The sequence below is a fragment of the Schistocerca gregaria genome, chromosome 7, assembly GCF_023897955.1.
Source record: "Schistocerca gregaria isolate iqSchGreg1 chromosome 7, iqSchGreg1.2, whole genome shotgun sequence".
In the NCBI taxonomy this organism is placed as follows: Eukaryota; Metazoa; Arthropoda; class Insecta; order Orthoptera; family Acrididae; genus Schistocerca; species Schistocerca gregaria.
The window spans coordinates 76,573,388-76,599,622 of NC_064926.1; positions in this window are offsets into that span (position 1 = coordinate 76,573,388).

A 26,235-nucleotide genomic window follows, 5' to 3' on the forward strand; every position below is an offset into this window, starting at 1 on the left:
AGAGTCAGGCTCCAGGATTCCGATGCTCCAGTGACAATTTACTGTATCCCTCAAACCCTCGTAATGACAATGGAACAAAGAAATTGCATAGCAGTTCAATTTTACAGTCCCTAAGCGACTTCTCTCCAAGTGACTAATGTGGGGTCATGCATTGTAGAGACGTTCCCTTAGATTCATTCTCCAGGATTCCGATGCTCCACTGACAATTTACTGTAACCCTCAAACCCTCGTAATGACAATGGAACGAAGAAATTGCATCGCAGTTCTATTCTACAGTCATTAAGAGACTTCTTTCCAAGTGACTAATGTGGAGACGTGCATTGTACGGATGTTCCCCTGAGAGTCAGGTTCCAGGATTCCGATGCTCCACTGACAATTTACTGTATCCCTCAAACCCTCGTAATGACAATGGAACAAAGAAATTGCATCGCAGTTCAATTCTACAGTCCTTAAGAGACTTCTCCCTAAGTGAATAACGTGGCGACGTGCATTGGACAGTCGTTCCCCTGAGAGTCAGGCTCCAGGATTCCGAAGCTCCAGTGACAATTTACTGTATCCCTCAAACCCTCCTCATAACAATGCAACAAAGAAATTGCATCGCAGTTCAATTCTACAGCCCCTAAGAGACTTCTCTCCAAGTGACTTATGTGGCGACCTGCATTGTACAGAAGTTCCCCTGAGAGTCAGGCTCAAGGGTTCCGATGCACCAGTGACAATTTACTGTATCCCTCAAACCCTCGTAATGACAATGGAACAAAGAAATTGCATCGCAGTTCAATTCTACAGTCCCTAAGCGACTTCTCTCCAAGTGACTAATGTGGCGACGTGCATTGTACAGACGTTCCCCTGAGAGTCAGGCTCCAGAATTCCGAAGCTCCAGTGACAATTTACTGTATCCCTCAAACCCTCGTTATAACAATGCAACAAAGAAATTGCATCGCAGTTCAATTCTACAGTCCCTAAGAGACTTCTTTCCAAGTGACTAATGTGGCGACCTGCATTGTACAGACGTTCCCCTGAGAGTCAGGCTCCAGGATTCCGATGCTCCAGTGACAATTTACTATATCCCTCAAACCCTAGTAATGACAATGGAACAAAGAAATAGCATCGCAGTTTAATTCTACAGTCCCTAAGAGACTTCTCCCCAAGTGAATAATGTGGCAACGTGCATTGTACAGACGTTCGCCTGAGAGTCAGGCTCCAGGATTCCGATGCTCCAGTGACAATTTACTGTATCCCTCAAACCCTCGTAAAGACAGTGGAAAAAAGATATTGCAACGAAGTACAATTCTACAGTCCCTAAGAGACTTCTCTCCAAGTGACTAATGAGGCGACGTGCATTGTACAGACGTTCCCCTGAGAGTCAGGCTCCAGGATTCCGAAGCTCCAGTGACAATTTACTGTATCCCTCAAACCCTCGTTATAACAATGCAACAAAGAAATTGCATCGCAGTTCAATTCTACAGTCCCTAAGAGACTTCTTTCCAAGTGACTAATGTGGCGACCTGCATTGTACAGACGTTCCCCTCAGAGTCAGGCTCCAGGATTCCGATGCTCCAGTGACAGTTTACTGTAACCCTCAATCCCTCGTAATGAGAAAGGAACAAAGAAATTGCATCGCAGTTCAACCCTACAGTCCCTATGAGACTTCTCTGCAAGTGCCTAATGTGGCGACATGCATTGTAGAGACGTTCCCCTGAGATTCAGGCTCCAGGATTCCGATGCTCCAGTGACAATTTACTGTATCCCTCAAACCCTCGTAATGACAATGGAACAAAGAAATTGCATCGCAGTTCAATTCGACAGTCCCCAAAGCGACTTCTCTCCAAGTGACTAATGTGGCAACGTGCATTGTACAGACGTTCCCCTGAGAGTCAGGCTCCAGGATTCCGATGCACCAGTGACAATTTACTGTATCCCTCAAACCCTCGTAATGACAATGGAACAAAGAAATTGCATAGCAGTTCAATTTTACAGTCCCTAAGCGACTTCTCTCCAAGTGACTAATGTGGCGACGTGCATTGTACAGTCGTTCCCCTGAGAGTCAGGCTCCAGGATTCCGAAGCTCCAGTGACAATTTACTGTATCCCTCAAACCCTCCTCATAACAATGCAACAAAGAAATTGCATCGCAGTTCAATTCTACAGTCCCTAAGAGACTTCTCTCCAAGTGACTTATGTGGCGACCTGCATTGTACAGACGTTCCCCTGAGAGTCAGGCTCCAGGATTCCGATGCACCAGTGACTATTTACTGTATCCCTCAAACCCTCGTAATGACAATGGAACAAAGAAATTGCATCGCAGTTCAATTCTACAGTCCCTAAGAGACGTCTCTCCAAGTGACTAATGTGGCGACCTGCATTGTACAGACGTTCCCCTGAGAGTCAGGCTCCAGGAATCCGAAGCTCCAGTGACAATTTACTGTATCCCTCAAACCATCCTCATAACAATGCAACAAAGAAATTGCATGGCAGTTCAATTCTACAGTCCCTAAGAGACTTCTCTCCAAGTGACTTATGTGGCGACCTGCATTGTACAGACGTTCCCCTGAGAGTCAGGCACCAGTGACAATTTACTGTATCACTCAAACCCTCGTAATGACAATGGAACAAAGAAATTGCATCGCAGTTCAATTCTACAGTCCCTAAGCGACTTCTCTCCAAGTGACTAATGTGGCGACGTGCATTGTACAGACGTTCCCCTGAGAGTCAGGCTCCAGGATTCCAAAGCTCCAGTGACAATTTACTGTATCCCTCAAACCCTCGTTATAACAATGCAACAAAGAAATTGCATCGCAGTTCAATTCTACAGTCCCTAAGAGACTTCTCTCCAAGTGACTAATGTGGCGACCTGCATTGTACAGACGTTCCCCTGAGAGTCAGGCTCCATGATTCCGATGCTCCACTGACAATTTACTGTAACCCTCAAACCCTCGTAATGACAATGGAACAAAGAAATTGCATCGCAGTTCAACCCTACAGTCCCTATGAGACTTCTCTGCAAGTGCCTAATGTGGCGTCATGCATTGTAGAGACGTTCCCCTGAGATTCAGGCTCCAGGATTCCGATGCTCCACTGACAATTTACTGTAACCCTCAAACCCTCGTAATGACAATGGAACGAAGAAATTGCATCGCAGTTCAATTCTACAGTCATTAAGAGACTTCTTTCCAAGTGACTAATGTGGCGACGTGCATTGTACGGACGTTCCCCTGAGAGTCAGGTTCCAGGATTCCGATGCTCCACTGACAATTTACTGTATCCCTCAAACCCTCGTAATGACAATGGAACAAAGAAATTGCATCGTAGTTCAATTCTACAGTCCCTAAGAGACTTCTCCCCAAGTGAATAATGTGGCGACGTGCATTGTACAGACGTTCCCCTGAGAGTCAGGGTCCAGGATTCCGATGCTCCAGTGACAATTTACTGTATCCCTCAAACCCTCGTAATGACAGTGGAAAAAAGATATTGCAACGAAGTTCAATTCTACAGTCCATAAGAGACCTTTCTCCAAGTGACTAATGAGGCGACGTGCATTGTACAGACGTTCCCCTGAGAGTCAGGCTCCAGGATTCCGAAGCTCCAGTGACAATTTACTGTATCCCTCAAACCCTCGTTATAACAATCCAACAAAGAAATTGCATCGCAGTTCAATTCTACAGTCCATAAAAGACTTCTCTCCAAGTGACTAATGTGGCGACCTGCATTGTACAGACGTTCCCCTGAGAGTCAGGCTCCAGGATTCCGATGCTCCACTGACAATTTACTGTAACCCTCAAACCCTCGTAATGACAATGGAACAAAGAAATTGCATCGCAGTTCAACCCTACAGTCCCTATGAGACTTCTCTGCAAGTGCCTAATGTGGCGACATGCATTGTAGAGACGTTGCCCTGAGATTCAGGCTCCAGGATTCCGATGCTCCAGTGACAATTTACTGTATCTCTCAAACACTCATAATGACAATGGAACAAAGAAATTACATCGCAGTTCAATTCTACAGTCCCTAAGAGACTTCTCTCCAAGTGACCAATGTGGCGACGTGCATTGTACAGACGTTTCCCGTGAGAGTCAGGCTCCAGGATTCCGATGCTCCAGTGACAATTTACTGTATCCCTCAAACCCTCGTAATGACAATGGAACAAAGAAATTGCATCGCATTTCAATTCTACAGTCCCCAAAGCGACTTCTTTCCAAGTGACTAATGTGGCGACCTGCATTGTACAGACGTTCCCCTGAGGGTCAGGTCCAGGATTCCGATGCTCCAGTGACAATTTACTGTATCCCTCAAAAACTCGTTAAAACAATGCAACAAAGAAATTGCATCGCAGTTCAATTCTACAGTCCCTAAGAGACTTCTCTCCAAGTGACCAATGTGGCGACCTGCATTGTACAGACGTTCCCCTGAGAGTCAGGCTCCAGGATTTCGATGCTCCAGTGACAATTTACTGTATCCCTCAACCCTCGTAATGACAGTGGAAAAAAGATATTGCAACGAAGTTCAATTCTACAGTCCATAAGAGACCTCTCTCCAAGTGACTAATGAGGCGACGTGCATTGTACAGACGTTCCCCTGAGAGTCAGGCTCCAGCATTCCGAAGCTCCAGTGACAATTTACTGTATCCCTCAAGCCCTCGTAATGACAATGGAACAAAGAAATTCCATCGCAGTTCAACCCTACAGTCCCTATGAGATTTCTCTGCAAGTGCCTAATGTGGCGACATGCATTGTAGAGACGTTGCCCTGAGATTCAGGCTCCAGGATTCCGATGCTCCATTGACAATTTACTGTATCTCTCAAACACTCGTAATGACAATGGAACAAAGAAATTACATCGCAGTTCATTTCTACAGTCCCTAAGAGACTTCTCTCCAAATGACCAATGAGGCGACGTGCATTGTACAGACGTTACCCTGAGAGTCAGGCTCCAGGATTCCGATGCTCCAGTGACAATTTACTGTATCCGTCAAACCCTCGTAATGACAATGGAACAAAGAAATTGCATTGCAGTTCAATTCTACAGTCCCCATAGCGACTTCTCTCCAAGTGACTAATGTGGCGACGTGCATTGTACAGACGTTCCCCTGAGAGTCAGGCTCCAGGATTCCGAAGGTCCAGTGACAATTTGCTGTATCCCTCAAACCCTCGTTATAACAATGCAACAAAGAAATTGCATCGCAGTTCAATTCTACAGTCCCTAAGAGACTTCTCTCCAAGTGACTAATGTGGCGACCTGCATTGTACAGCCGTTCCCCATAGAGTCAGGCTCCAAGATTCCGATGCTCCAGTGACAATTTACTGTATCCCTCATACCGTCGTTATAACAATGCAACAAAGAAATTGCATGGCAGTTCAATTCTACAGTCCCTAAGAGACTTCTCTCCAAGTGACTTATGTGGCGACCTGCATTGTACAGACGTTCCCCTGAGAGTCAGGCACCAGTGACAATTTACTGTAACCCTCAATCCCTCGTAATGAGAAAGGAACAAAGAAATTGCATCGCAGTTCAACCCTACAGTCCCTATGAGACTTCTCTGCAAGTGCCTAATGTGGCGACATGCATTGTAGAGACGTTCCCCTGAGATTCAGGCTCCAGGATTCCGATGCTCCAGTGACAATTTACTGTATCCCTCAAACCCTCGTAATGACAATGGAACAAAGAAATTGCATCGCAGTTCAATTCGACAGTCCCCAAAGCGACTTCTCTCCAAGTGACTAATGTGGCAACGTGCATTGTACAGACGTTCCCCTGAGAGTCAGGCTCCAGGATTCCGATGCACCAGTGACAATTTACTGTATCCCTCAAACCCTCGTAATGACAATGGAACAAAGAAATTGCATAGCAGTTCAATTTTACAGTCCCTAAGCGACTTCTCTCCAAGTGACTAATGTGGCGACGTGCATTGTACAGTCGTTCCCCTGAGAGTCAGGCTCCAGGATTCCGAAGCTCCAGTGACAATTTACTGTATCCCTCAAACCCTCCTCATAACAATGCAACAAAGAAATTGCATCGCAGTTCAATTCTACAGTCCCTAAGAGACTTCTCTCCAAGTGACTTATGTGGCGACCTGCATTGTACAGACGTTCCCCTGAGAGTCAGGCTCCAGGATTCCGATGCACCAGTGACTATTTACTGTATCCCTCAAACCCTCGTAATGACAATGGAACAAAGAAATTGCATCGCAGTTCAATTCTACAGTCCCTAAGAGACGTCTCTCCAAGTGACTAATGTGGCGACCTGCATTGTACAGACGTTCCCCTGAGAGTCAGGCTCCAGGAATCCGAAGCTCCAGTGACAATTTACTGTATCCCTCAAACCCTCCTCATAACAATGCAACAAAGAAATTGCATGGCAGTTCAATTCTACAGTCCCTAAGAGACTTCTCTCCAAGTGACTTATGTGGCGACCTGCATTGTACAGACGTTCCCCTGAGAGTCAGGCACCAGTGACAATTTACTGTATCACTCAAACCCTCGTAATGACAATGGAACAAAGAAATTGCATCGCAGTTCAATTCTACAGTCCCTAAGCGACTTCTCTCCAAGTGACTAATGTGGCGACGTGCATTGTACAGACGTTCCCCTGAGAGTCAGGCTCCAGGATTCCAAAGCTCCAGTGACAATTTACTGTATCCCTCAAACCCTCGTTATAACAATGCAACAAAGAAATTGCATCGCAGTTCAATTCTACAGTCCCTAAGAGACTTCTCTCCAAGTGACTAATGTGGCGACCTGCATTGTACAGACGTTCCCCTGAGAGTCAGGCTCCATGATTCCGATGCTCCACTGACAATTTACTGTAACCCTCAAACCCTCGTAATGACAATGGAACAAAGAAATTGCATCGCAGTTCAACCCTACAGTCCCTATGAGACTTCTCTGCAAGTGCCTAATGTGGCGTCATGCATTGTAGAGACGTTCCCCTGAGATTCAGGCTCCAGGATTCCGATGCTCCACTGACAATTTACTGTAACCCTCAAACCCTCGTAATGACAATGGAACGAAGAAATTGCATCGCAGTTCAATTCTACAGTCATTAAGAGACTTCTTTCCAAGTGACTAATGTGGCGACGTGCATTGTACGGACGTTCCCCTGAGAGTCAGGTTCCAGGATTCCGATGCTCCACTGACAATTTACTGTATCCCTCAAACCCTCGTAATGACAATGGAACAAAGAAATTGCATCGTAGTTCAATTCTACAGTCCCTAAGAGACTTCTCCCCAAGTGAATAATGTGGCGACGTGCATTGTACAGACGTTCCCCTGAGAGTCAGGGTCCAGGATTCCGATGCTCCAGTGACAATTTACTGTATCCCTCAAACCCTCGTAATGACAGTGGAAAAAAGATATTGCAACGAAGTTCAATTCTACAGTCCATAAGAGACCTTTCCCCAAGTGACTAATGAGGCGACGTGCATTGTACAGACGTTCCCCTGAGAGTCAGGCTCCAGGATTCCGAAGCTCCAGTGACAATTTACTGTATCCCTCAAACCCTCGTTATAACAATCCAACAAAGAAATTGCATCGCAGTTCAATTCTACAGTCCATAAAAGACTTCTCTCCAAGTGACTAATGTGGCGACCTGCATTGTACAGACGTTCCCCTGAGAGTCAGGCTCCAGGATTCCGATGCTCCACTGACAATTTACTGTAACCCTCAAACCCTCGTAATGACAATGGAACAAAGAAATTGCATCGCAGTTCAACCCTACAGTCCCTATGAGACTTCTCTGCAAGTGCCTAATGTGGCGACATGCATTGTAGAGACGTTGCCCTGAGATTCAGGCTCCAGGATTCCGATGCTCCAGTGACAATTTACTGTATCTCTCAAACACTCATAATGACAATGGAACAAAGAAATTACATCGCAGTTCAATTCTACAGTCCCTAAGAGACTTCTCTCCAAGTGACCAATGTGGCGACGTGCATTGTACAGACGTTTCCCGTGAGAGTCAGGCTCCAGGATTCCGATGCTCCAGTGACAATTTACTGTATCCCTCAAACCCTCGTAATGACAATGGAACAAAGAAATTGCATCGCATTTCAATTCTACAGTCCCCAAAGCGACTTCTTTCCAAGTGACTAATGTGGCGACCTGCATTGTACAGACGTTCCCCTGAGGGTCAGGTCCAGGATTCCGATGCTCCAGTGACAATTTACTGTATCCCTCAAAAACTCGTTAAAACAATGCAACAAAGAAATTGCATCGCAGTTCAATTCTACAGTCCCTAAGAGACTTCTCTCCAAGTGACCAATGTGGCGACCTGCATTGTACAGACGTTCCCCTGAGAGTCAGGCTCCAGGATTTCGATGCTCCAGTGACAATTTACTGTATCCCTCAACCCTCGTAATGACAGTGGAAAAAAGATATTGCAACGAAGTTCAATTCTACAGTCCATAAGAGACCTCTCTCCAAGTGACTAATGAGGCGACGTGCATTGTACAGACGTTCCCCTGAGAGTCAGGCTCCAGCATTCCGAAGCTCCAGTGACAATTTACTGTATCCCTCAAGCCCTCGTAATGACAATGGAACAAAGAAATTCCATCGCAGTTCAACCCTACAGTCCCTATGAGATTTCTCTGCAAGTGCCTAATGTGGCGACATGCATTGTAGAGACGTTGCCCTGAGATTCAGGCTCCAGGATTCCGATGCTCCATTGACAATTTACTGTATCTCTCAAACACTCGTAATGACAATGGAACAAAGAAATTACATCGCAGTTCATTTCTACAGTCCCTAAGAGACTTCTCTCCAAATGACCAATGAGGCGACGTGCATTGTACAGACGTTACCCTGAGAGTCAGGCTCCAGGATTCCGATGCTCCAGTGACAATTTACTGTATCCGTCAAACCCTCGTAATGACAATGGAACAAAGAAATTGCATTGCAGTTCAATTCTACAGTCCCCATAGCGACTTCTCTCCAAGTGACTAATGTGGCGACGTGCATTGTACAGACGTTCCCCTGAGAGTCAGGCTCCAGGATTCCGAAGGTCCAGTGACAATTTGCTGTATCCCTCAAACCCTCGTTATAACAATGCAACAAAGAAATTGCATCGCAGTTCAATTCTACAGTCCCTAAGAGACTTCTCTCCAAGTGACTAATGTGGCGACCTGCATTGTACAGCCGTTCCCCATAGAGTCAGGCTCCAAGATTCCGATGCTCCAGTGACAATTTACTGTATCCCTCATACCGTCGTTATAACAATGCAACAAAGAAATTGCATGGCAGTTCAATTCTACAGTCCCTAAGAGACTTCTCTCCAAGTGACTTATGTGGCGACCTGCATTGTACAGACGTTCCCCTGAGAGTCAGGCACCAGTGACAATTTACTGTATCACTCAAAGCCTCGTAATGACAATGGAACAAAGAAATTGCATCGCAGTTCAATTCTACAGTCCCTAAGCGACTTCTCTCCAAGTGACTAATGTGGCGACGTGCATTGTACAGACGTTCCCCTGAGAGTCAGGCTCCAGGATTCCGATGCTCCAGTGACAATTTACTGTATCCCTCAAACCCTCGTAATGACAATGGAACAAAGAAATTGCATTGCAGTTCAATTCTACAGTCCCCATAGCGACTTCTCTCCAAGTGACTAATGTGGCGACGTGCATTGTACAGACGTTCCCCTGAGAGTCAGGCTCCAGGATTCCGAAGGTCCAGTGACAATTTGCTGTATCCCTCAAACCCTCGTTATAACAATGCAACAAAGAAATTGCATCGCAGTTCAATTCTACAGTCCCTAAGAGACTTCTCTCCAAGTGACTAATGTGGCGACCTGCATTGTACAGCCGTTCCCCATAGAGTCAGGCTCCAGGATTCCGATGCTCCAGTGACAATTTACTGTATACCTCATACCGTCGTTATAACAATGCAACAAAGAAATTGCATGGCAGTTCAATTCTACAGTCCCTAAGAGACTTCTCTCCAAGTAACTTATGTGGCGACCTGCATTGTACAGACGTTCCCCTGAGAGTCAGGCACCAGTGACAATTTACTGTATCACTCAAAGCCTCGTAATGACAATGGAACAAAGAAATTGCATCGCAGTTCAATTCTACAGTCCCTAAGCGACTTCTCTCCAAGTGACTAATGTGGCGACGTGCATTGTACAGACGTTCCCCTGAGAGTCAGGCTCCAGGATTCCGATGCTCCAGTGACAATTTACTGTATCCCTCAAACCCTTGTAATGACAGTGGAAAAAATATATTGCAACGAAGTTCAATTCTACATTCCCTAAGAGACTTCTCTCCAAGTGACTAATAAGGCGACGTGCATTGTACAGACGTTACCCTGAGAGTCAGGCTCCAGGATTCCGAAGCTACAGTGACAATTTACTGTATCCCTCAAACCCTCGTAATGACAATGGAACAAAGAAATTGCATCGCAGTTCAATTCTACAGTCCCTAAGAGACTTCTCTCCAAGTGACTAATGTGGCGACCTGCATTGTACAGACGTTCCCCTCAGAGTCAGGTTTTAGGATTCCGATGCTCCACTGACAATTTACTGTAACCCTCAAGCCCTCGTAATGACAATGGAACAAAGAAATTGCATCGCAGTTCAACCCTACAGTCCGTATGAGACTTCTCTGCAAGTGCCTAATGTGGCGACATGCATTGTAGAGACGTTCCCCTGAGATTCAGGCTCCAGGAATCCGATGCTCCAGTGACAATTTACTGTATCTCTCAAACACTCGTAATGACAATGGAACAAAGAAATTACATCGCAGTTCAATTCTACAGTCCCTAAGAGACTTCCCTCCAAGTGACTAATGTGGCGACGTGCATTGTACAGACGTTCCCCTGAGATTCACTCTCCAGGATTCCGATGCTCCACTGACAATTTACTGTATCCCTCAAACCCTCGTAATGACAATGGAACATAGAAATTGCATTGCAGTTAAATTCTACAGTCCCTGAGAGACTTCTCTCCAAGTGACTAATGTGGCGACGTGCATTGTACAGACGTTCCCCTGAGAGTCAGGCTCCAGGATTTCGATGCTCCAGTGACAATTTACTGTGTCCCTCAAACCCTCGTAATGACAATGGAACAACGGAATTGCATCGCAGTTCAATTCTACAGTCCCTAAGAGACTTCTCTCCAAGTGACTAATGTGGCGACGTGCATTGTACAGACGTTCCCCTGAGGGTCAGGCACCAGGATTCCGAAGCTCCACTGACAATTTACTGTATCCCTCAAACCCTCCTCATAACAATGCTACAAAGAAATTGCATCGCAGTTCAATTCTACAGTCCCTAAGAAACTTCTCTCCAAGTGACTAATGAGGCGAGGTGCATTGTACAGACGTTCCCCTGAGAGTCAGGCTCCAGGATTCCGAAGCTCCAGTGACAATTTATTGTATCCCTCAAACCCTCGTTATAACAATGCAACAAAGAAATTGCATCGCAGTTCAATTCTACAGTCCCTAAGAGACATCTCTCCAAGTGACTAATGTGGCGTCCTGCATTGTACAGACGTTCCCCTGAGAGTCAGGCTCCAGGATTCCGATGCTCCACTGACAATTTACTGTAACCCTCAAACCGTCGTAATGACAATGCAACAAAGAAATTGCATCGCAGTTCAATTCTACAGTCCCTAAGAGACTTCTCCCCAAGTGACTAATGTGGCGACGAGCATTGTACAGACGTTCGCCTGAGAGTCAGGCTCCAGGATTCCGAAGCTTCAGTGACAATTTACTGTATCCCTCATACACTCGTAATGACAATGGAACAACGGAATTGCATCGCAGTTCAATTCTACAGTCCCTAAGAGACTTCTCTCCAAGTGACTAATGTGGCGTCGTGCATTGTACAGACGTTCCCCTGAAGGTCAGGCTCCAGGATTCCGAAGCTCCAGTGACAATTTACTGTATCCCTCAAACCGTGGTAATGAGAATGAAACAAAGAAATTGCATCGCAGTTCCATTCTACAGTCCCTAAAAGACTTCTCTCCAAGTGACTAATGTGGCGATGTGCATTGTACAGACGTACCCCTGAGAGTCAGGATCCAGGATTCCGATGCTCCAGTGACAATTTACTGTATCCCTCAAACTCTCGTAATGACAATGGAACAAAGACATTGCATCGCAGTTCAATTCTACAGTCCCTAAGAGACTTCTCTCCAAGTGAATAATGTGGCGACGTGCATTGTACAAACGTTCCCCTGAGAGTCAGGCTCCAGGATTCCGATGCGCTAGTGACAATTTACTGTATCCCTCAAACACTCGTAATGACAATGGAACAAAGAAATTGCATCGCAGTTCAATTCTACAGTGCCCAAGAGACTCCTCTCCAAGTGACTAATGTGGCGACGTGCATTGTACAGACGTTCCCCTGAGATTCAAGCTCCAGGATTCCGATGCTCCACTGACAATTTACTGTATCCCTCAAACCCTCGTAATGACAGTGGAACAAAGAAATTGCATCGCAGTTCAATTCTACAGTCCCTAAGAGATCTCTCTCCAAGTGACTAATGTGGCGACATGCATTGTACAGACGTTCCCCTGAGAGTCAGGCTCCAGGATTCCGATGCTCCACTGACAATTTACTATATCCCTCAATCCCTCGTAATGATAATGGAACAAAGAAATTGCATCGCAGTTCAATTCTACAGTTCGTAAGCGACTTCTCTCCAAGTGACTAAGGTGGCGACGTGCATTGTACAGACGTTCCCCTGAGAGTCAGGCTCCAGGATTCCGAAGCTCCAGTGACAGTTTACTGTATCCCTCAAACCGTGGTAATGACAATGAAACAAAGAAATTGCATCGCTGTTCAATTCTACAGTCCCTAGGAGACTTCTCCGAGTGCCTAATGTGGCGACGTGCATTGTACAAACGTTCCCCTGAGAGTCAGGCTCCAGGATTCCTATGCTCCAGTGAGAATTTACTGTATCCTTCAAACCCTCGTAATGACAATGGAACAAAGAAATTGCATCGCAGTTCAGTTCTACAGTCCCCAAGACACTTCTCCCCAAGTGAATAATGTGGTGACGTGCATTTTACAGACGGTCTCCTGAGAGTCAGGCTCCAGGATTCCGATGCTCCAGTGACAATTTACTGTATCCCTCAAACGCTCCTAATGACAATGGAACAAAGAAATTGCAACGCAGTTAAATTCTACAATCTCTAATAGACTTCTCTCCAAGTGACTAATGTGGCGACGTGCATTGTACAGACTTTACCCTGAAAGTCAGGCTCCAGGATTCCGATGCTCCAGTGACAATTTACTGTATCCCTCAAACCCTCGTAATGACAATGGAACAAATAAATTACATCGCAGTTCCATTCAACAGTCCCTAAAAGACTTCTCCCAAGTGACTAATGTCTCGACGTGCATTGTACAGACGTTCCCCTGAGAGTCAGGCTCCAGGATTCCGATGCTACATTGACAATTTACTGTATCCCTCAAACCCTCGTAATGACAATGGAACAAAGAAATTGCATCGCAGTTCAATTCTACAGTCATTAAGAGACTTCTTTCCAAGTGACTAATGTGGCGACGTGCATTGTGCAGACGTTCCCCTGAGAGTCAGGTTCCAGGATTCCGATGCTCCACTGACAATTTACTGTATCCCTCAAACCCTCGTAATGACAATGGAACAAAGAAATTGCATCGCAGTTCTATTCTACAGTCCCCAGGAAACTTCTCCCCAAGTGAATAATGTGGCGACGTGCATTGTACAGACGTTCGCCTGAGAGTCAGGCTCCAGGATTCCGATGCTCCAGTGACAATTTACTGTAACCCTCAAACCCTCGTAATGACAATGGAACAAAGAAATTGCATCGCAGTTCAACCCTAGAGTCCGTATGAGACTTCTCTGCTAGTGCCTAATGTGGCGACATGCATTGTAGAGACGTTCCCCTGAGATTCATGTTCCAGGATTCCGATGCTCCAGTGACAATTTACTGTATCTCTCAAACACTCGTAATGACAATGGAACAAAGAAATTACATCGCAGTTCAATTCTACAGTCCCTAAGAGACTTCCCTCCAAGTGACTAATGTGGCGACGTGCATTGTACAGACGTTCCCCTGAGATTCACTCTCCAGGATTCCGATGCTCCACTGACAATTTACTGTATCCCTCAAACCCTCGTAATGACAATGGAACATAGAAATTGCATTGCAGTTAAATTCTACAGTCCCTGAGAGACTTCTCTCCAAGTGATTAATGTGGCGACGTGCATTGTACAGACGTTCCCCTGAGAGTCAGGCTCCAGGATTTCGATGCTCCAGTGACAATTTACTGTGTCCCTCAAACCCTCTTAATGACAATGGAACAACGGAATTGCATCGCAGTTCAATTCTACAGTCCCTAAGAGTCTTCTCTCCAAGTGACTAATGTGGCGACGTGCATTGTACAGACGTTCCCCTGAGGGTCAGGCTCCAAAATTCCGAAGCTCCAGTGACAATTTACTGTATCCCTCAAACCCTCCTCATAACAATGCTACAAAGAAATTGCATCGCAGTTCAATTCTACAGTCCCTAAGAGACTTCTCTACAAGTGAATAATGAGGCGACGTGCATTGTACAGACGTTCCCCTGAGAGTCAGGCTCCAGGATTCCGATGCTCCAGTGACAATTTACTGTAACCCTCAAACCCTCGTAATGACAATGGAACAAAGAAGTTGCATCGCAGTTTAATTCTACAGTCCCTAAGAGACTTCTCCCCAAGTGACTAATGTGGCGACGAGCATTGTACAGACGTTCGCCTGATAGTCAGGCTCCAGGATTCCGAAGCTCCAGTGACAATTTACTGTATCCCTCATAGACTCATAATGACAATGGAACAACGGAATTGCATCGCAGTTCAATTCTACAGTCCCTAAGAGACTTCTCTCCAAGTGACTAATGTGGCGTCGTGCATTGTACAGACGTTCCCCTGAAGGTCACGCTCCAGGATTCCGAAGCTCCAGTGACAATTTACTGTATCCCTCAAACCGTGGTAATGAGAATGAAACAAAGAAATTGCATCGCAGTTCCATTCTACAGTCCCTAAAAGACTTCTCTCCAAGTGACTAATGTGGCGATGTGCATTGTACAGACGTTCCCCTGGGAGTCAGGCTCCAGGATTCCGATGATCCACTGACAATTTACTGTATCCCTCAAACCATCGTAATGACAATGGAACAAAGAAATTGCATCGCAGTTCAATTCTACAGTCCCTAAGAGACTTGTCTCCAAGTGAATAATGTGGCGACGTGCATTGTACAAACGTTCCCCTGAGAGTCAGTCTCCAGGATTCCGATGCTCTAGTGACAATTTACTGTATCCCTCAAACCCTCGTGATGACAATGGAACAAAGAAACTGCATCGCAGTTCAATTCTACAGTCCCCAAGAGACTTCTCTCCAAGTGACTAATGTGGCGACATGCATTGTACAGACGTTCCCCTGAGAGTCAGGCTCCAGGATTCCGATGCTCCAGTGACAATTTACTATATTCCTCAAACCCTCGTAATGATAATGGAACAAAGAAATTGCATCGCAGTTCAATTCTACAGTTCCTAAGCGACTTCTCACCAAGTGACTAAGGTGGCGACGTGCATTGTACAGACGTTCCCCTGAGAGTCAGGCTCCAGGATTCCGAAGCTCCAGTGACAGTTTACTGTATCCCTCAAACCGTGGCAATGACAATGAAACAAAGAAATTGCATCGCTGTTCAATTCTACAGTCCCTAGGAGACTTCTCCGAGTGACTAATGTGGCGACGTGCATTGTACAAACGTTCCATTGAGAGTCAGGCTCCAGGATTCCGATGCTCCAGTGAGAATTTACTGTATCCTTCAAACCCTCGTAATGACAATGGAACAAAGAAATGGCATCGCAGTTCAATTCTACAGTCCCCAAGAGACTTCTCCCCAAGTGAATAATGTGGTGTCGAGCATTTTACAGACGGTCTCCTGAGAGTCAGGCTCCAGGATTCCGATGCTCCAGTGACAATTTACTGTATAACTCAAACGCTCCTAATGACAATGGAACAAAGAAATTGCATCGCAGTTGAATTGTACAGTCCCTAAGAGACTTCTCTCCAAGTGACTAATGTGGCGACGTGCATTGTACAGACGTTCCCCTGAGGGTCAGGCTCCAAAATTCCGAAGCTCCAGTGACAATTTACTGTATCCCTCAAACCCTCCTCATAACAATGCTACAAAGAAATTGCATCGCAGTTCAATTCTACAGTCCCTAAGAGACTTCTCTACAAGTGAATAATGAGGCGTCGTGCATTGTACAGACGTTCCCCTGAGAGTCAGGCTCCAGGATTCCGATGCTCCAGTGACAATTTACTGTAACCCTCAAACCCTCGTAATGACAATGGAACAAAAAAATTGCATCGCAGTTCAATTCTACAGTCCCTAAGAGACTTCTCCCCAAGTGACTAATGTGGCGACGAGCATTGTACAGACGTTCGCCTGATAGTCATGCTCCAGGATTCCGAAGCTCCAGTGACAATTTACTGTATCCCTCATAGACTCGTAATGACAATGGAACAACGGAATTGCATCGCAGTTCAATTCTACAGTCCCTAAGAGACTTCTCTCCAAGTGACAAATGTGGCGTCGTGCATTGTACAGACGTTCCCCTGAAGGTCACGCTCCAGGATTCCGAAGCTCCAGTGACAATTTACTGTATCCCTCAAACTGTGGTAATGAGAATGAAACAAAGAAATTGCATCGCAGTTCCATTCTATAGTCCCTAAAAGACTTCTCTCCAAGTGACTAATGTGGCGATGTGCATTGTACAGACGTTCCCCTGGGAGTCAGGCTCCAGGATTCCGATGCTCCACTGACAATTTACTGTATCCCTCAAACCCTCGTAATGACAATGGAACAAAGAAATTGCATCGCAGTTCAATTCTACAGTCCCTAAGAGACTTCTCTCCAAGTGACTAATGTGGCGACATGCATTGTACAGACGTTCCCCTGAGAGTCAGGCTCCAGGATTCCGATGCTCCAGTGACAATTTACTATATTCCTCAAACCCTCGTAATGATAATGGAACAAAGAAATTGCATCGCAGTTCAATTCTACAGTTCCTAAGCGACTTCTCTCCAAGTGACTAAGGTGGCGACGTGCATTGTACAGACGTTCCCCTGAGAGTCAGGCTCCAGGATTCCGAAGCTCCAGTGACAGTTTACTGTATCCCTCAAACCGTGGCAATGACAATGAAACAAAGAAATTGCATCGCTGTTCAATTCTACAGTCCCTAGGAGACTTCTCCGAGTGACTAATGTGGCGACGTGCATTGTACAAACGTTCCCCTGAGAGTCAGGCTCCAGGATTCCGATGCTCCAGTGAGAATTTACTGTATCCTTCAAACCCTCGTAATGACAATGGAACAATGAAATGGCATCGCAGTTCAATTCTACAGTCCCCAAGAGACTTCTCCCCAAGTGAATAATGTGGTGTCGAGCATTTTACAGACGGTCTCCTGAGAGTCAGGCTCCAGGATTCCGATGCTCCAGTGACAATTTACTGTATAACTCAAACGCTCCTAATGACAATGGAACAAAGAAATTGCATCGCAGTTGAATTGTACAGTCCCTAAGAGACTTCTCTCCAAGTGACTAATGTGGCGACGTGCATTGTACAGACGTTCCCCTGAGATTCAGGCTCCAGGATTCCGATGCTCCACTGACAATTTACTGTATCCCTCAAACCCTCGTAATAACAATGGAACAAAGAAATTGCATCGCAGTTCAATTCTACAGTCTCTAAGAGACTTCTCTCCAAGTGACTGATGTGGCGACGTGCATTGTACAGACGTTCCCCTGAGACTCACGCACAAGGATTTCGATGCTCCAGTGATAACTTACTGTATCCCTCAAACACTCGTAATGACAATGGAAGAAAGAAATTGCATCGCAGTTCAATTCTACAGTCCCCAAAGCGACTTCTCTCCAAGTGACTAATGTGGCGACGTGTATTGCACAGATGTTCCCCTGAGATTCAGGCTTTACGATTCCGATGCTCCAGTGACAATTTACTGTATCCCTCAAACCCTTGTAATGACAATGGAAGAAAGAAATTACATCGCAGTTCAATTCTACATTCCCTAAGCGACTTCTCTCCAAGTGACTCATGTGGCGACGTGCATTGTACAGACGTTCCCCTGAGAGTCAGGCTCCAGGATTCCGAAGCTCCAGTGACAATTTACTGTATCCCTCAAACCGTGGTAATGACAATGAAACAAAGAAATTGCATCGCTGTTCAATTCTACAGTCCCTAAGAGACTTCTCCGAGTGACTAATGTGGCGACGTGCATTGTACAAACGTTCACCTGAGAGTCAGGCTCCAATATTCCGAAGCTCCAGTGACAGTTTACTGTATCCTTCTAACCCTCGTTATAACAATGGAACAAAGAAATTGCATAGCATTTTAATTCTACAGTCCCTAAGAGACTTCTCTCCAAGTGACTAATGTTGCGACGTGCATTGTACAGACGATCAGCTGAGAGTCACGCTCCAGGATTCCGATGCTCCAGTGACGATATACTGTATCCCTCAAACCCTCGTAATGACAATGGAACAACGGAATTGCATCGCAGTTCCATTCTACAGTCCCTAAAAGACTTCTCTCCAAGTGGCTAATGTGGCGATGTGCATTGCACAGACGTTCCCCTGAGAGTCAGGCTCCAGCATTCCGATGCTCCACTGACAAATTACTGTATCCCTCAACCCCTCGTAATGACAATGGAACAAAGAAATTGCATCGCAGTTCTATTCCACAGTCCCTAAGAGACTTCTCTCCAAGTGAATAATGTGGCGACGTGCATTGTACAAACGTTCCCCTGAGAGTCAGGCTCCAGGATTCCGATGCTCCAGTGACAATTTACTGTATCCCTCAAACCCTCGTAATGACAATGGAACAAAGAAATTGCATCGCAGTTCAATTCTACAGTCCCCAAGAGACTTCTCTCCAAGTGACTAATGTGGCGACGTGCATTGTACTGACGTTCCCCTGAGATTCAAGCTCCAGGATTCCGATACTCCACTGACAATTTACTGTATCCCTCAAACCCTCGTAATGACAATGGAACAAAAAAATTGCATCGCAGTTCAATTCTACAGTCCCTAAGAGACTTCTCTCCAAGTGACTAATGTGGCGACGTGCATTGTACAGACGTTCCTCTGAGATGCTGGCTCCAGGATTCCGATGCTCCACTGACAATTTACTGTATCCCTCAGACCCTCGTAATGACAATGGAACAAAGAAATTGCATCGCAGTTCTACCCTACAGTCTCATTGAGACATCTCTCCAAGTGCCTAATGTGGCGTCATGCATTGTAGAGACGTTCCCCTGAGATTCAGGCTCCAGGATTCCGATGCTCCAGTGACAATTTACAGTATCTCTCAAACCCTCGTAATGACAATGGAACAAAGAAATTGCATCCCAGTTCGATTCTACAGTCCCTAAGAGACTTCTCTCCAAGTGACTAATGTGGCGACGTGCATTGTACAGACGTTCCCCTGAGAGTCAGGCTCCAGGATTCCGAAGCTCCAGTGAAAGTTTACTGTATCACTCAAACCCTCGTAATGACAATGGAACAAAGAAATTGCATCGCAGTTAAATTCTACAATCTCTAATAGACTTCTCTCCAAGTGACTAATGTGGCGACGTGCATTGTACAGACTTTACCCTGTAAGTCAGGCTCCAGGATTCCGATGCTCCAGTAACAATTTACTGTATACCTCAAACCCTCGTAATGACAATGGAACAAATAAGTTGCATCGCAGTTCAATCCTACAGTTCCTAAGAGACTTCTCTTCAAGTGAGTAATGTGGCGATGTGCATTGTACAGACGTTCCCCTGAGAGTCAGGCTTCAGGATTCCGATGCTCCACTGACAATTTACTGTATCCCTCAAACCCTCGTAATGACAATGGAACAAAGAAATTGCATTGCAGTTCAATTTTACAGTCCCTAAGAGACTTCTCTCCAAGTGAATAATGTGGCGACGTGCATTGTACAAACTTTCCCCTGAGAGTCAGGCTCTAGGATTCCGATGCTCCACTGACAATTTACTGCATCCCTCAAACCCTTGTAATGACAATGGAGCAAAGAAATTGCATTGAAGTTCAATTCTACAGTCCCTAAGAAACTTCTCTCCAAGTGACTAATGTGGCGACGTGCATTGTACAGACGTTCCCCTGAGATTCAGGCTCCAGGATTCCGATGCTCCACTTACTGTATCCCTCAAACCCTCGTAATAACAATGGAACAAAGAAATTGCATCGCAGTTCAATTCTACAGTCCCTAAGAGACTTCTCTCCAAGTGACTGGTGTGGCGACGTGCATTGTACAGACGTTCCCCTGAGACTCACGCTCCAGGATTTCGATGCTCCAGTGATAAATTACTGTATCCCTCAAACCCTCGCAATGACAATGGAAGAAAGAAATTGCATCGCAGTTCAACCCTACAGTCCCTAAGAGACCTTTCTCCAAGTGACTAATGTGGCGACTTGTATTGCACAGATGTTCCCCTGAGAGTCAGGCTCCAGGATTCCGATGCTCCAGTGACAATTTACTGTATACCTCAAACCCTTGTAATGACAATGGAACAAAGAAATTGCATCGCAGTTCAATTCTACATTCCCTAAGCGACTTCTCTCCAAGTGACTAATGTGGCGACGTGCATTGTACAGACGTTCCCGTGAGAGTCAGGCTCCAGGATTCCGAAGCTCCAGTGACAATTTACTGTATCCCTGAAACCATGTTAATGACAATGAAACAAAGAAATTGCATCGCAGTTAAATTCTACAGTCCCTAAGAGATTTCTCTCCAAGTGGCTAATGTGGCGACGTGCATTTTGCAGACGTTCCCTGAGTGTCAGGCTCCAGAATTCCGATGCTCCAATGACAATTTACTGAACCCCTAAAACCGTGGTAATTCTAATGAAACAAAGAAATTGCATCGCTGTTCAATTCTACAGTCCCTAAGAGACTTCTCCGAGTGACTAATGTGGCGACGTGCGCTGTACAAACGTTCCCCTGAGAGTAAGGCTCCAGGATTCCGATGCTCCAGTGACCATTTACTGTATCCCTCAAACCCTCGTAATGACAATGGAACAAAGAAATTGCATCGCAGTTCAATTCTACAGTCCCCAAGAGACTTCTCCCAAATGACTAATGTGGCGTCGTGCATTGTACAGACGTTCGCCTGAGAGTCTGGCTCCAGGATTCCGAAGCTCCAGTGACAATTTACTGTATCCCTCAAACCCTCGTAATGACAATGGAACAACGGAATTGCATCGCAGTTCAATTCTACAGTCACTAAGAGACTTTTCTCCAAGTGACTATTGTGGCGTCGTGCATTGTACAGACGTTCCCCTGAAGGTCAGACTCCAGGATTCCGAAGCTCCAGTGACAATTTACTATATCCCTGAAACCGTGGTAATGAGAATGAAACTATGAAATTGCATCGCAGTTCCATTCTACAGTCCCTAAAAGACTTCTCTCCAAGTGACTAATGTGGCGATGTGCATTGCACAGACGTTCCCCTGAGAGTCAGGCTCCAGCATTCCGATGCTCCACTTACAAATTACTGTATCCCTCAACCCCTCGTAATGACAATGGAACAAAGAAATTGCATCGCAGTTCTATTCCACAGTCCCTAAGAGACTTCTCTCCAAGTGAATAATGTGGAGACGTGCATTGTACAAACGTTCCCCTGAGAGTCAGGCTCCAGGATTCCGATGCTCCAGTGACAATTTACTGTATCCCTCAAACCCTCGTAATGACAATGGAACAAAGAAATTGCATCGCAGTTAAATTCTACAATCTCTAACAGACTTCTCTCCAAGTGACTAATGTGGCGACGTGCATTGTACAGACTTTACCCTGTAAGTCAGGCTCCAGGATTCCGATGCTCCAGTAACAATTTACTGTATACCTCAAACCCTCGTAATGACAATGGAACAAATAAATTGCATCGCAGTTCAATCCCACAGTTCCTAAGAGACTTCTCTTCAAGTGACTAATGTGGCGATGTGCATTGTACAGACGTTCCCCTGAGAGTCAGGCTCCAGGATTCCGATGCTCCACTGACAATTTACTGTATCCCTCAAACCCTCGTAATGACAATGGAACAAAGAAATTGCATTGCAGTTCAATTTTACAGTCACTAAGAGACTTCTCTCCAAGTGAATAATGTGGCGACGTGCATTGTACAAACGTTCCCCTGAGAGTCAGGCTCTAGGATTCCGATGCTCCACTGACAATTTACTGCATCCCTCAAACCCTTGTAATGACAATGGAGCAAAGAAATTGCATCGAAGTTCAATTCTACAGTCCCTAAGAAACTTCTCTCCAAGTGACTAATGTGGCGACGTGCATTGTACAGACGTTCCCCTGAGACTCAGGCTCCAGGATTCCGATGCTCGAGTGGCAATTTACTGTATCTCTCAAACCCTCATTATGACAATGGAACAAAGAAATTGCATCGAAGTTCAATTCTACAGTCCCTAAGAGACTTCTCTCCAAGTGACTAATGTGGCGACGTGCATTGTACAGACGTTCCCCTGAGATTCAGGCTCCAGGATTCCGATGCTCCACTTACTGTATCCCTCAAACCCTCGTAATAACAAAGGAACAAAGAAATTGCATCGCAGTTCAATTCTACAGTCCCTAAGAGACTTCTCTCCAAGTGACTGATGTGGCGACGTGCATTGTACAGACGTTCCCCTGAGACTCACGCTCCAGGATTTCGATGCTCCAGTGATAAATTACTGTATCCCTCAAACCCTCGTAATGACAATGGAAGAAAGAAATTGCATCGCAGTTCAACCCTACAGTCCCTAAGAGACTTCTCTCCAAGTGACTAATGTTGCGACTTGTATTGCACAGATGTTCCCCTGAGAGTCAGGCTCCAGGATTCCGATGCTCCAGTGACAATTTACTGTATACCTCAAACCCTTGTAATGACAATGGAACAAAGAAATTGCATCGCAGTTCAATTCTACATTCCCTAAGCGACTTCTCTCCAAGTGACTAATGTGGCGACATGCATTGTACAGACGTTCCCCTGAGAGTCAGGCTCCAGGATTCCGAAGCTCCAGTGACAATTTACTGTACCCTGAAACCGTGTTAATGACAATGAAACAAAGAAATTGCATCGCAGTTAAATTCTACAGTCCCTAAAAGATTTCTCTCCAAGTGGCTAATGTGGCGACGTGCATTTTGCAGACGTTCCCTGAGTGTCAGGCTCCAGAATTCCGATGTTCCAATGACAATTTACTGTACCCCTCAAACCCTCGTAATGACAATGGAACAAAGAAATTGCATCGCAGTTCAATTCTACAGTCCCTAAGAGATATCTCCGAGCGACTAATGTGGCGACGTGCACTGTACAAAAGTGCCCCTGAGAGTCAGGCTCCAGGATTCCGAAGCTCCAGTGACAGTTTACTGTATCCTTCAAACCCTCGATATAACAATGGAACAAAGAAATTGCATAGCAGTTCAGTTCTACAGTCCCTAAGAAACTTCTCTCCAAGTGACTAATGGTGCGACGTGCATTGTACAGACGATCAGCTGAGAGTCACGCTCCAGGATTCCGATGCTCCAGTGACGATTTACTGTATCCCTCAAATCCTCGTAATGACAATGGAACAAAGAAATGGCATCGCAGTTAAATTCTACAGTCCCTAAGAGATTTCTCTCCAAGTGGCTAATGTGGCGACGTGCATTTTACAGACATTCCCTGAGTGTCAGGCTCCAGAATTCCGAGGCTCCAGTGACAATTTACTGTACCCCTCAAACCCTCGTAATGACAATGGAACAAAGAAATTGCATCGCAGTTCAATTCTACAGTCCCTAAGCGACTTCTCTCCAAGTGACTAATGTGGCGACGTGCATTGTACAAACGTTCCCCTGAGAGTCAGGCTCCAGGATTCCAATGCTCCAGTGACAATTTACTGTATCCCTCAAGCAATCGTAATGACAATGGAACCAAGAAATTGCATCGCAGTTCAGATCTATAGTCCCCAAGAGACTTCTCCCATAGTGAATAATGTGGTGACGTGCATTGTACAGACTTTCCCCTGAGAGTCAGGCTCCAGTATTCCGATGCTCCAGTGACAATTTACTGTATCCCTCAAACCCTCGTAATGACAATGGAACAAAGAAATTGCATCGCAGCTCAATTCTACAGTCCCTAAGAGACATCTCCACAAGTGAATAATGTGGCGACGTGCATTGTACAGACTTTCCCCTGAGAGTCAGGCTCCAGGATTCCGAAGCTCCAGTGACAATTTACTGTATCCTTGAAACCGTGGTAATGAGAATGAAACAAAGAAATTGCATCGCAGTTCCATTCTACAGTCCCTAAAAGACTTCTCTCCAAGTCACTAATGTGGCGATGTGCATTGTACAGACGTTCCCCTGAGAGTCAGGCTCCAGCATTCCGATGTTCCACTGACAATTTACTGTATCCCTCAAACCCTCGTAATGACAATGGAACAAAGAAATTGCATCGCAGCTCAATTCTACAGTCCCTAAGAGACATCTCCACAAGTGAATAATGTAGCGACGTGCATTGTACAAACGTTCCCCTGAGAGTCAGGCTCCAGGATTCCGATGCTCCAGTGACAATTCACTGTATCCCTCAAACCCTCGTAATGACAATGGAACAAAGAAATTGCATCGCAGTTCAATTCTACAGTTCCTAAGCGACCTCTCTCCAAGTGACTAACGTGGCGACGTGCATTGTACAGACGTTCCCCTGAGAGTCAGGCTCCACGATTCCGAAGCTCCAGTGACAATTTACTGTATCCCTCATACCGTGGTAATTCTAATGAAACAAAGAAATTGCATCGCTGTTCAATTCTACAGTCCCTAAGAGACTTCTCCGAGTGACTAATGTGGCGACGTGCATTGTACAGACGTTCGCCTGATAGTCAGGCTCCAGGATTCCGAAGCTCCAGTGACAATTTACTCTATCCCTCAAACCCTCGTAATGACAATGGAACAACGGAATTGCATCGCAGTTCAATTCTACAGTCCCTAAGAGACTTCTCTCCAAGAGACTAATGTGCCGTCGTGCATTGTACAGACGTTCCCCTGAAGGTCAGGCTCCAGGATTCCGAAGCTCCAGTGACAATTTACTGTATCCCTGAAAACGTGGTAATGAGAATGAAACAAATAAATTTCATCGCAGTTCCATTCTACAGTCCCTAAAAGACTTCTCTCCAAGTGACTAATGTGGCGACGTGCATTGTACAAACGTTCCCCTGAGAGACAGGCTCTAGGATTCCGATGCTCCACTGACAATTTACTGCATCCCTCAAACGCTCCTAATGACAATGGAACAAAGAAATTGCATCGCAGTTCAATTCTACAATCCCTAAGAGACTTCTCTCCAAGTGACTAATGTGGCGACGTGCATTGTACAGACTTTCTCCTGAGAGTTACGCTCCAGGATTCCGATGCTCCAGTGACAATATACTGTATCCCTCAAACCCTCGTAATGACAATGGGACAAATAAATTGCATCGTAGTTCAATTTTACAGTCCCTAAGAGACTTCTCTCCAAGTGAATAATGTGGCGACGTGCATTGTACAAACGTTCCCCTGAGAGTCAGGCTCTAGGATTCCGATGCTCCACTGACAATTTACTGCATCCCTCAAACCCTTGTAATGACAATGGAACAAAGAAATTGCATCAAAGTTCAATTCTACAGTCCCCAAGAGACTTCTCTCCAAGTGACTAATGTGGCGACGTGCATTGTACAGACAATCGCCTGAGAGTCAGGCTCCAGGATTCCGATGCTCCAGTGGCAATTTACTGTATCCCTCAAACTCTCATAATGACAATGGAACAAAGAAATTGCAACGAAGTTCAATTCTACAGTCCCTAAAAGACTTCTCTCCAAGTGACTAATGAGGCGATGTGCATTGTACAGACGTTCCCCTGAGAGTCAGGCTCCAGGATTCCGAAGCTCCAGTGACAATTTTCTGTATCCCTCAAACCCTCGTTATAACAATGGAACAAAGAAATTGCATCGCAGTTCAATTCTACAGTCCCTAAGAGACTTCTCTCCAAGTGACTAATGTGTCGACGTGCATTGTACAGACGTTCCCCTGAGATTCAGGCTCCAGGATTCCGATGCTCCACTGACAATTTACTGTATCCCTCAAACCCTCGTAATAACAATGGAACGAAGAAATTGCATCGCAGTTCAATTCTACAGTCCCTATCTGACTTCTCTCCAAGTGACTAATGTGGCGACGTGTATTGAACAGATGTT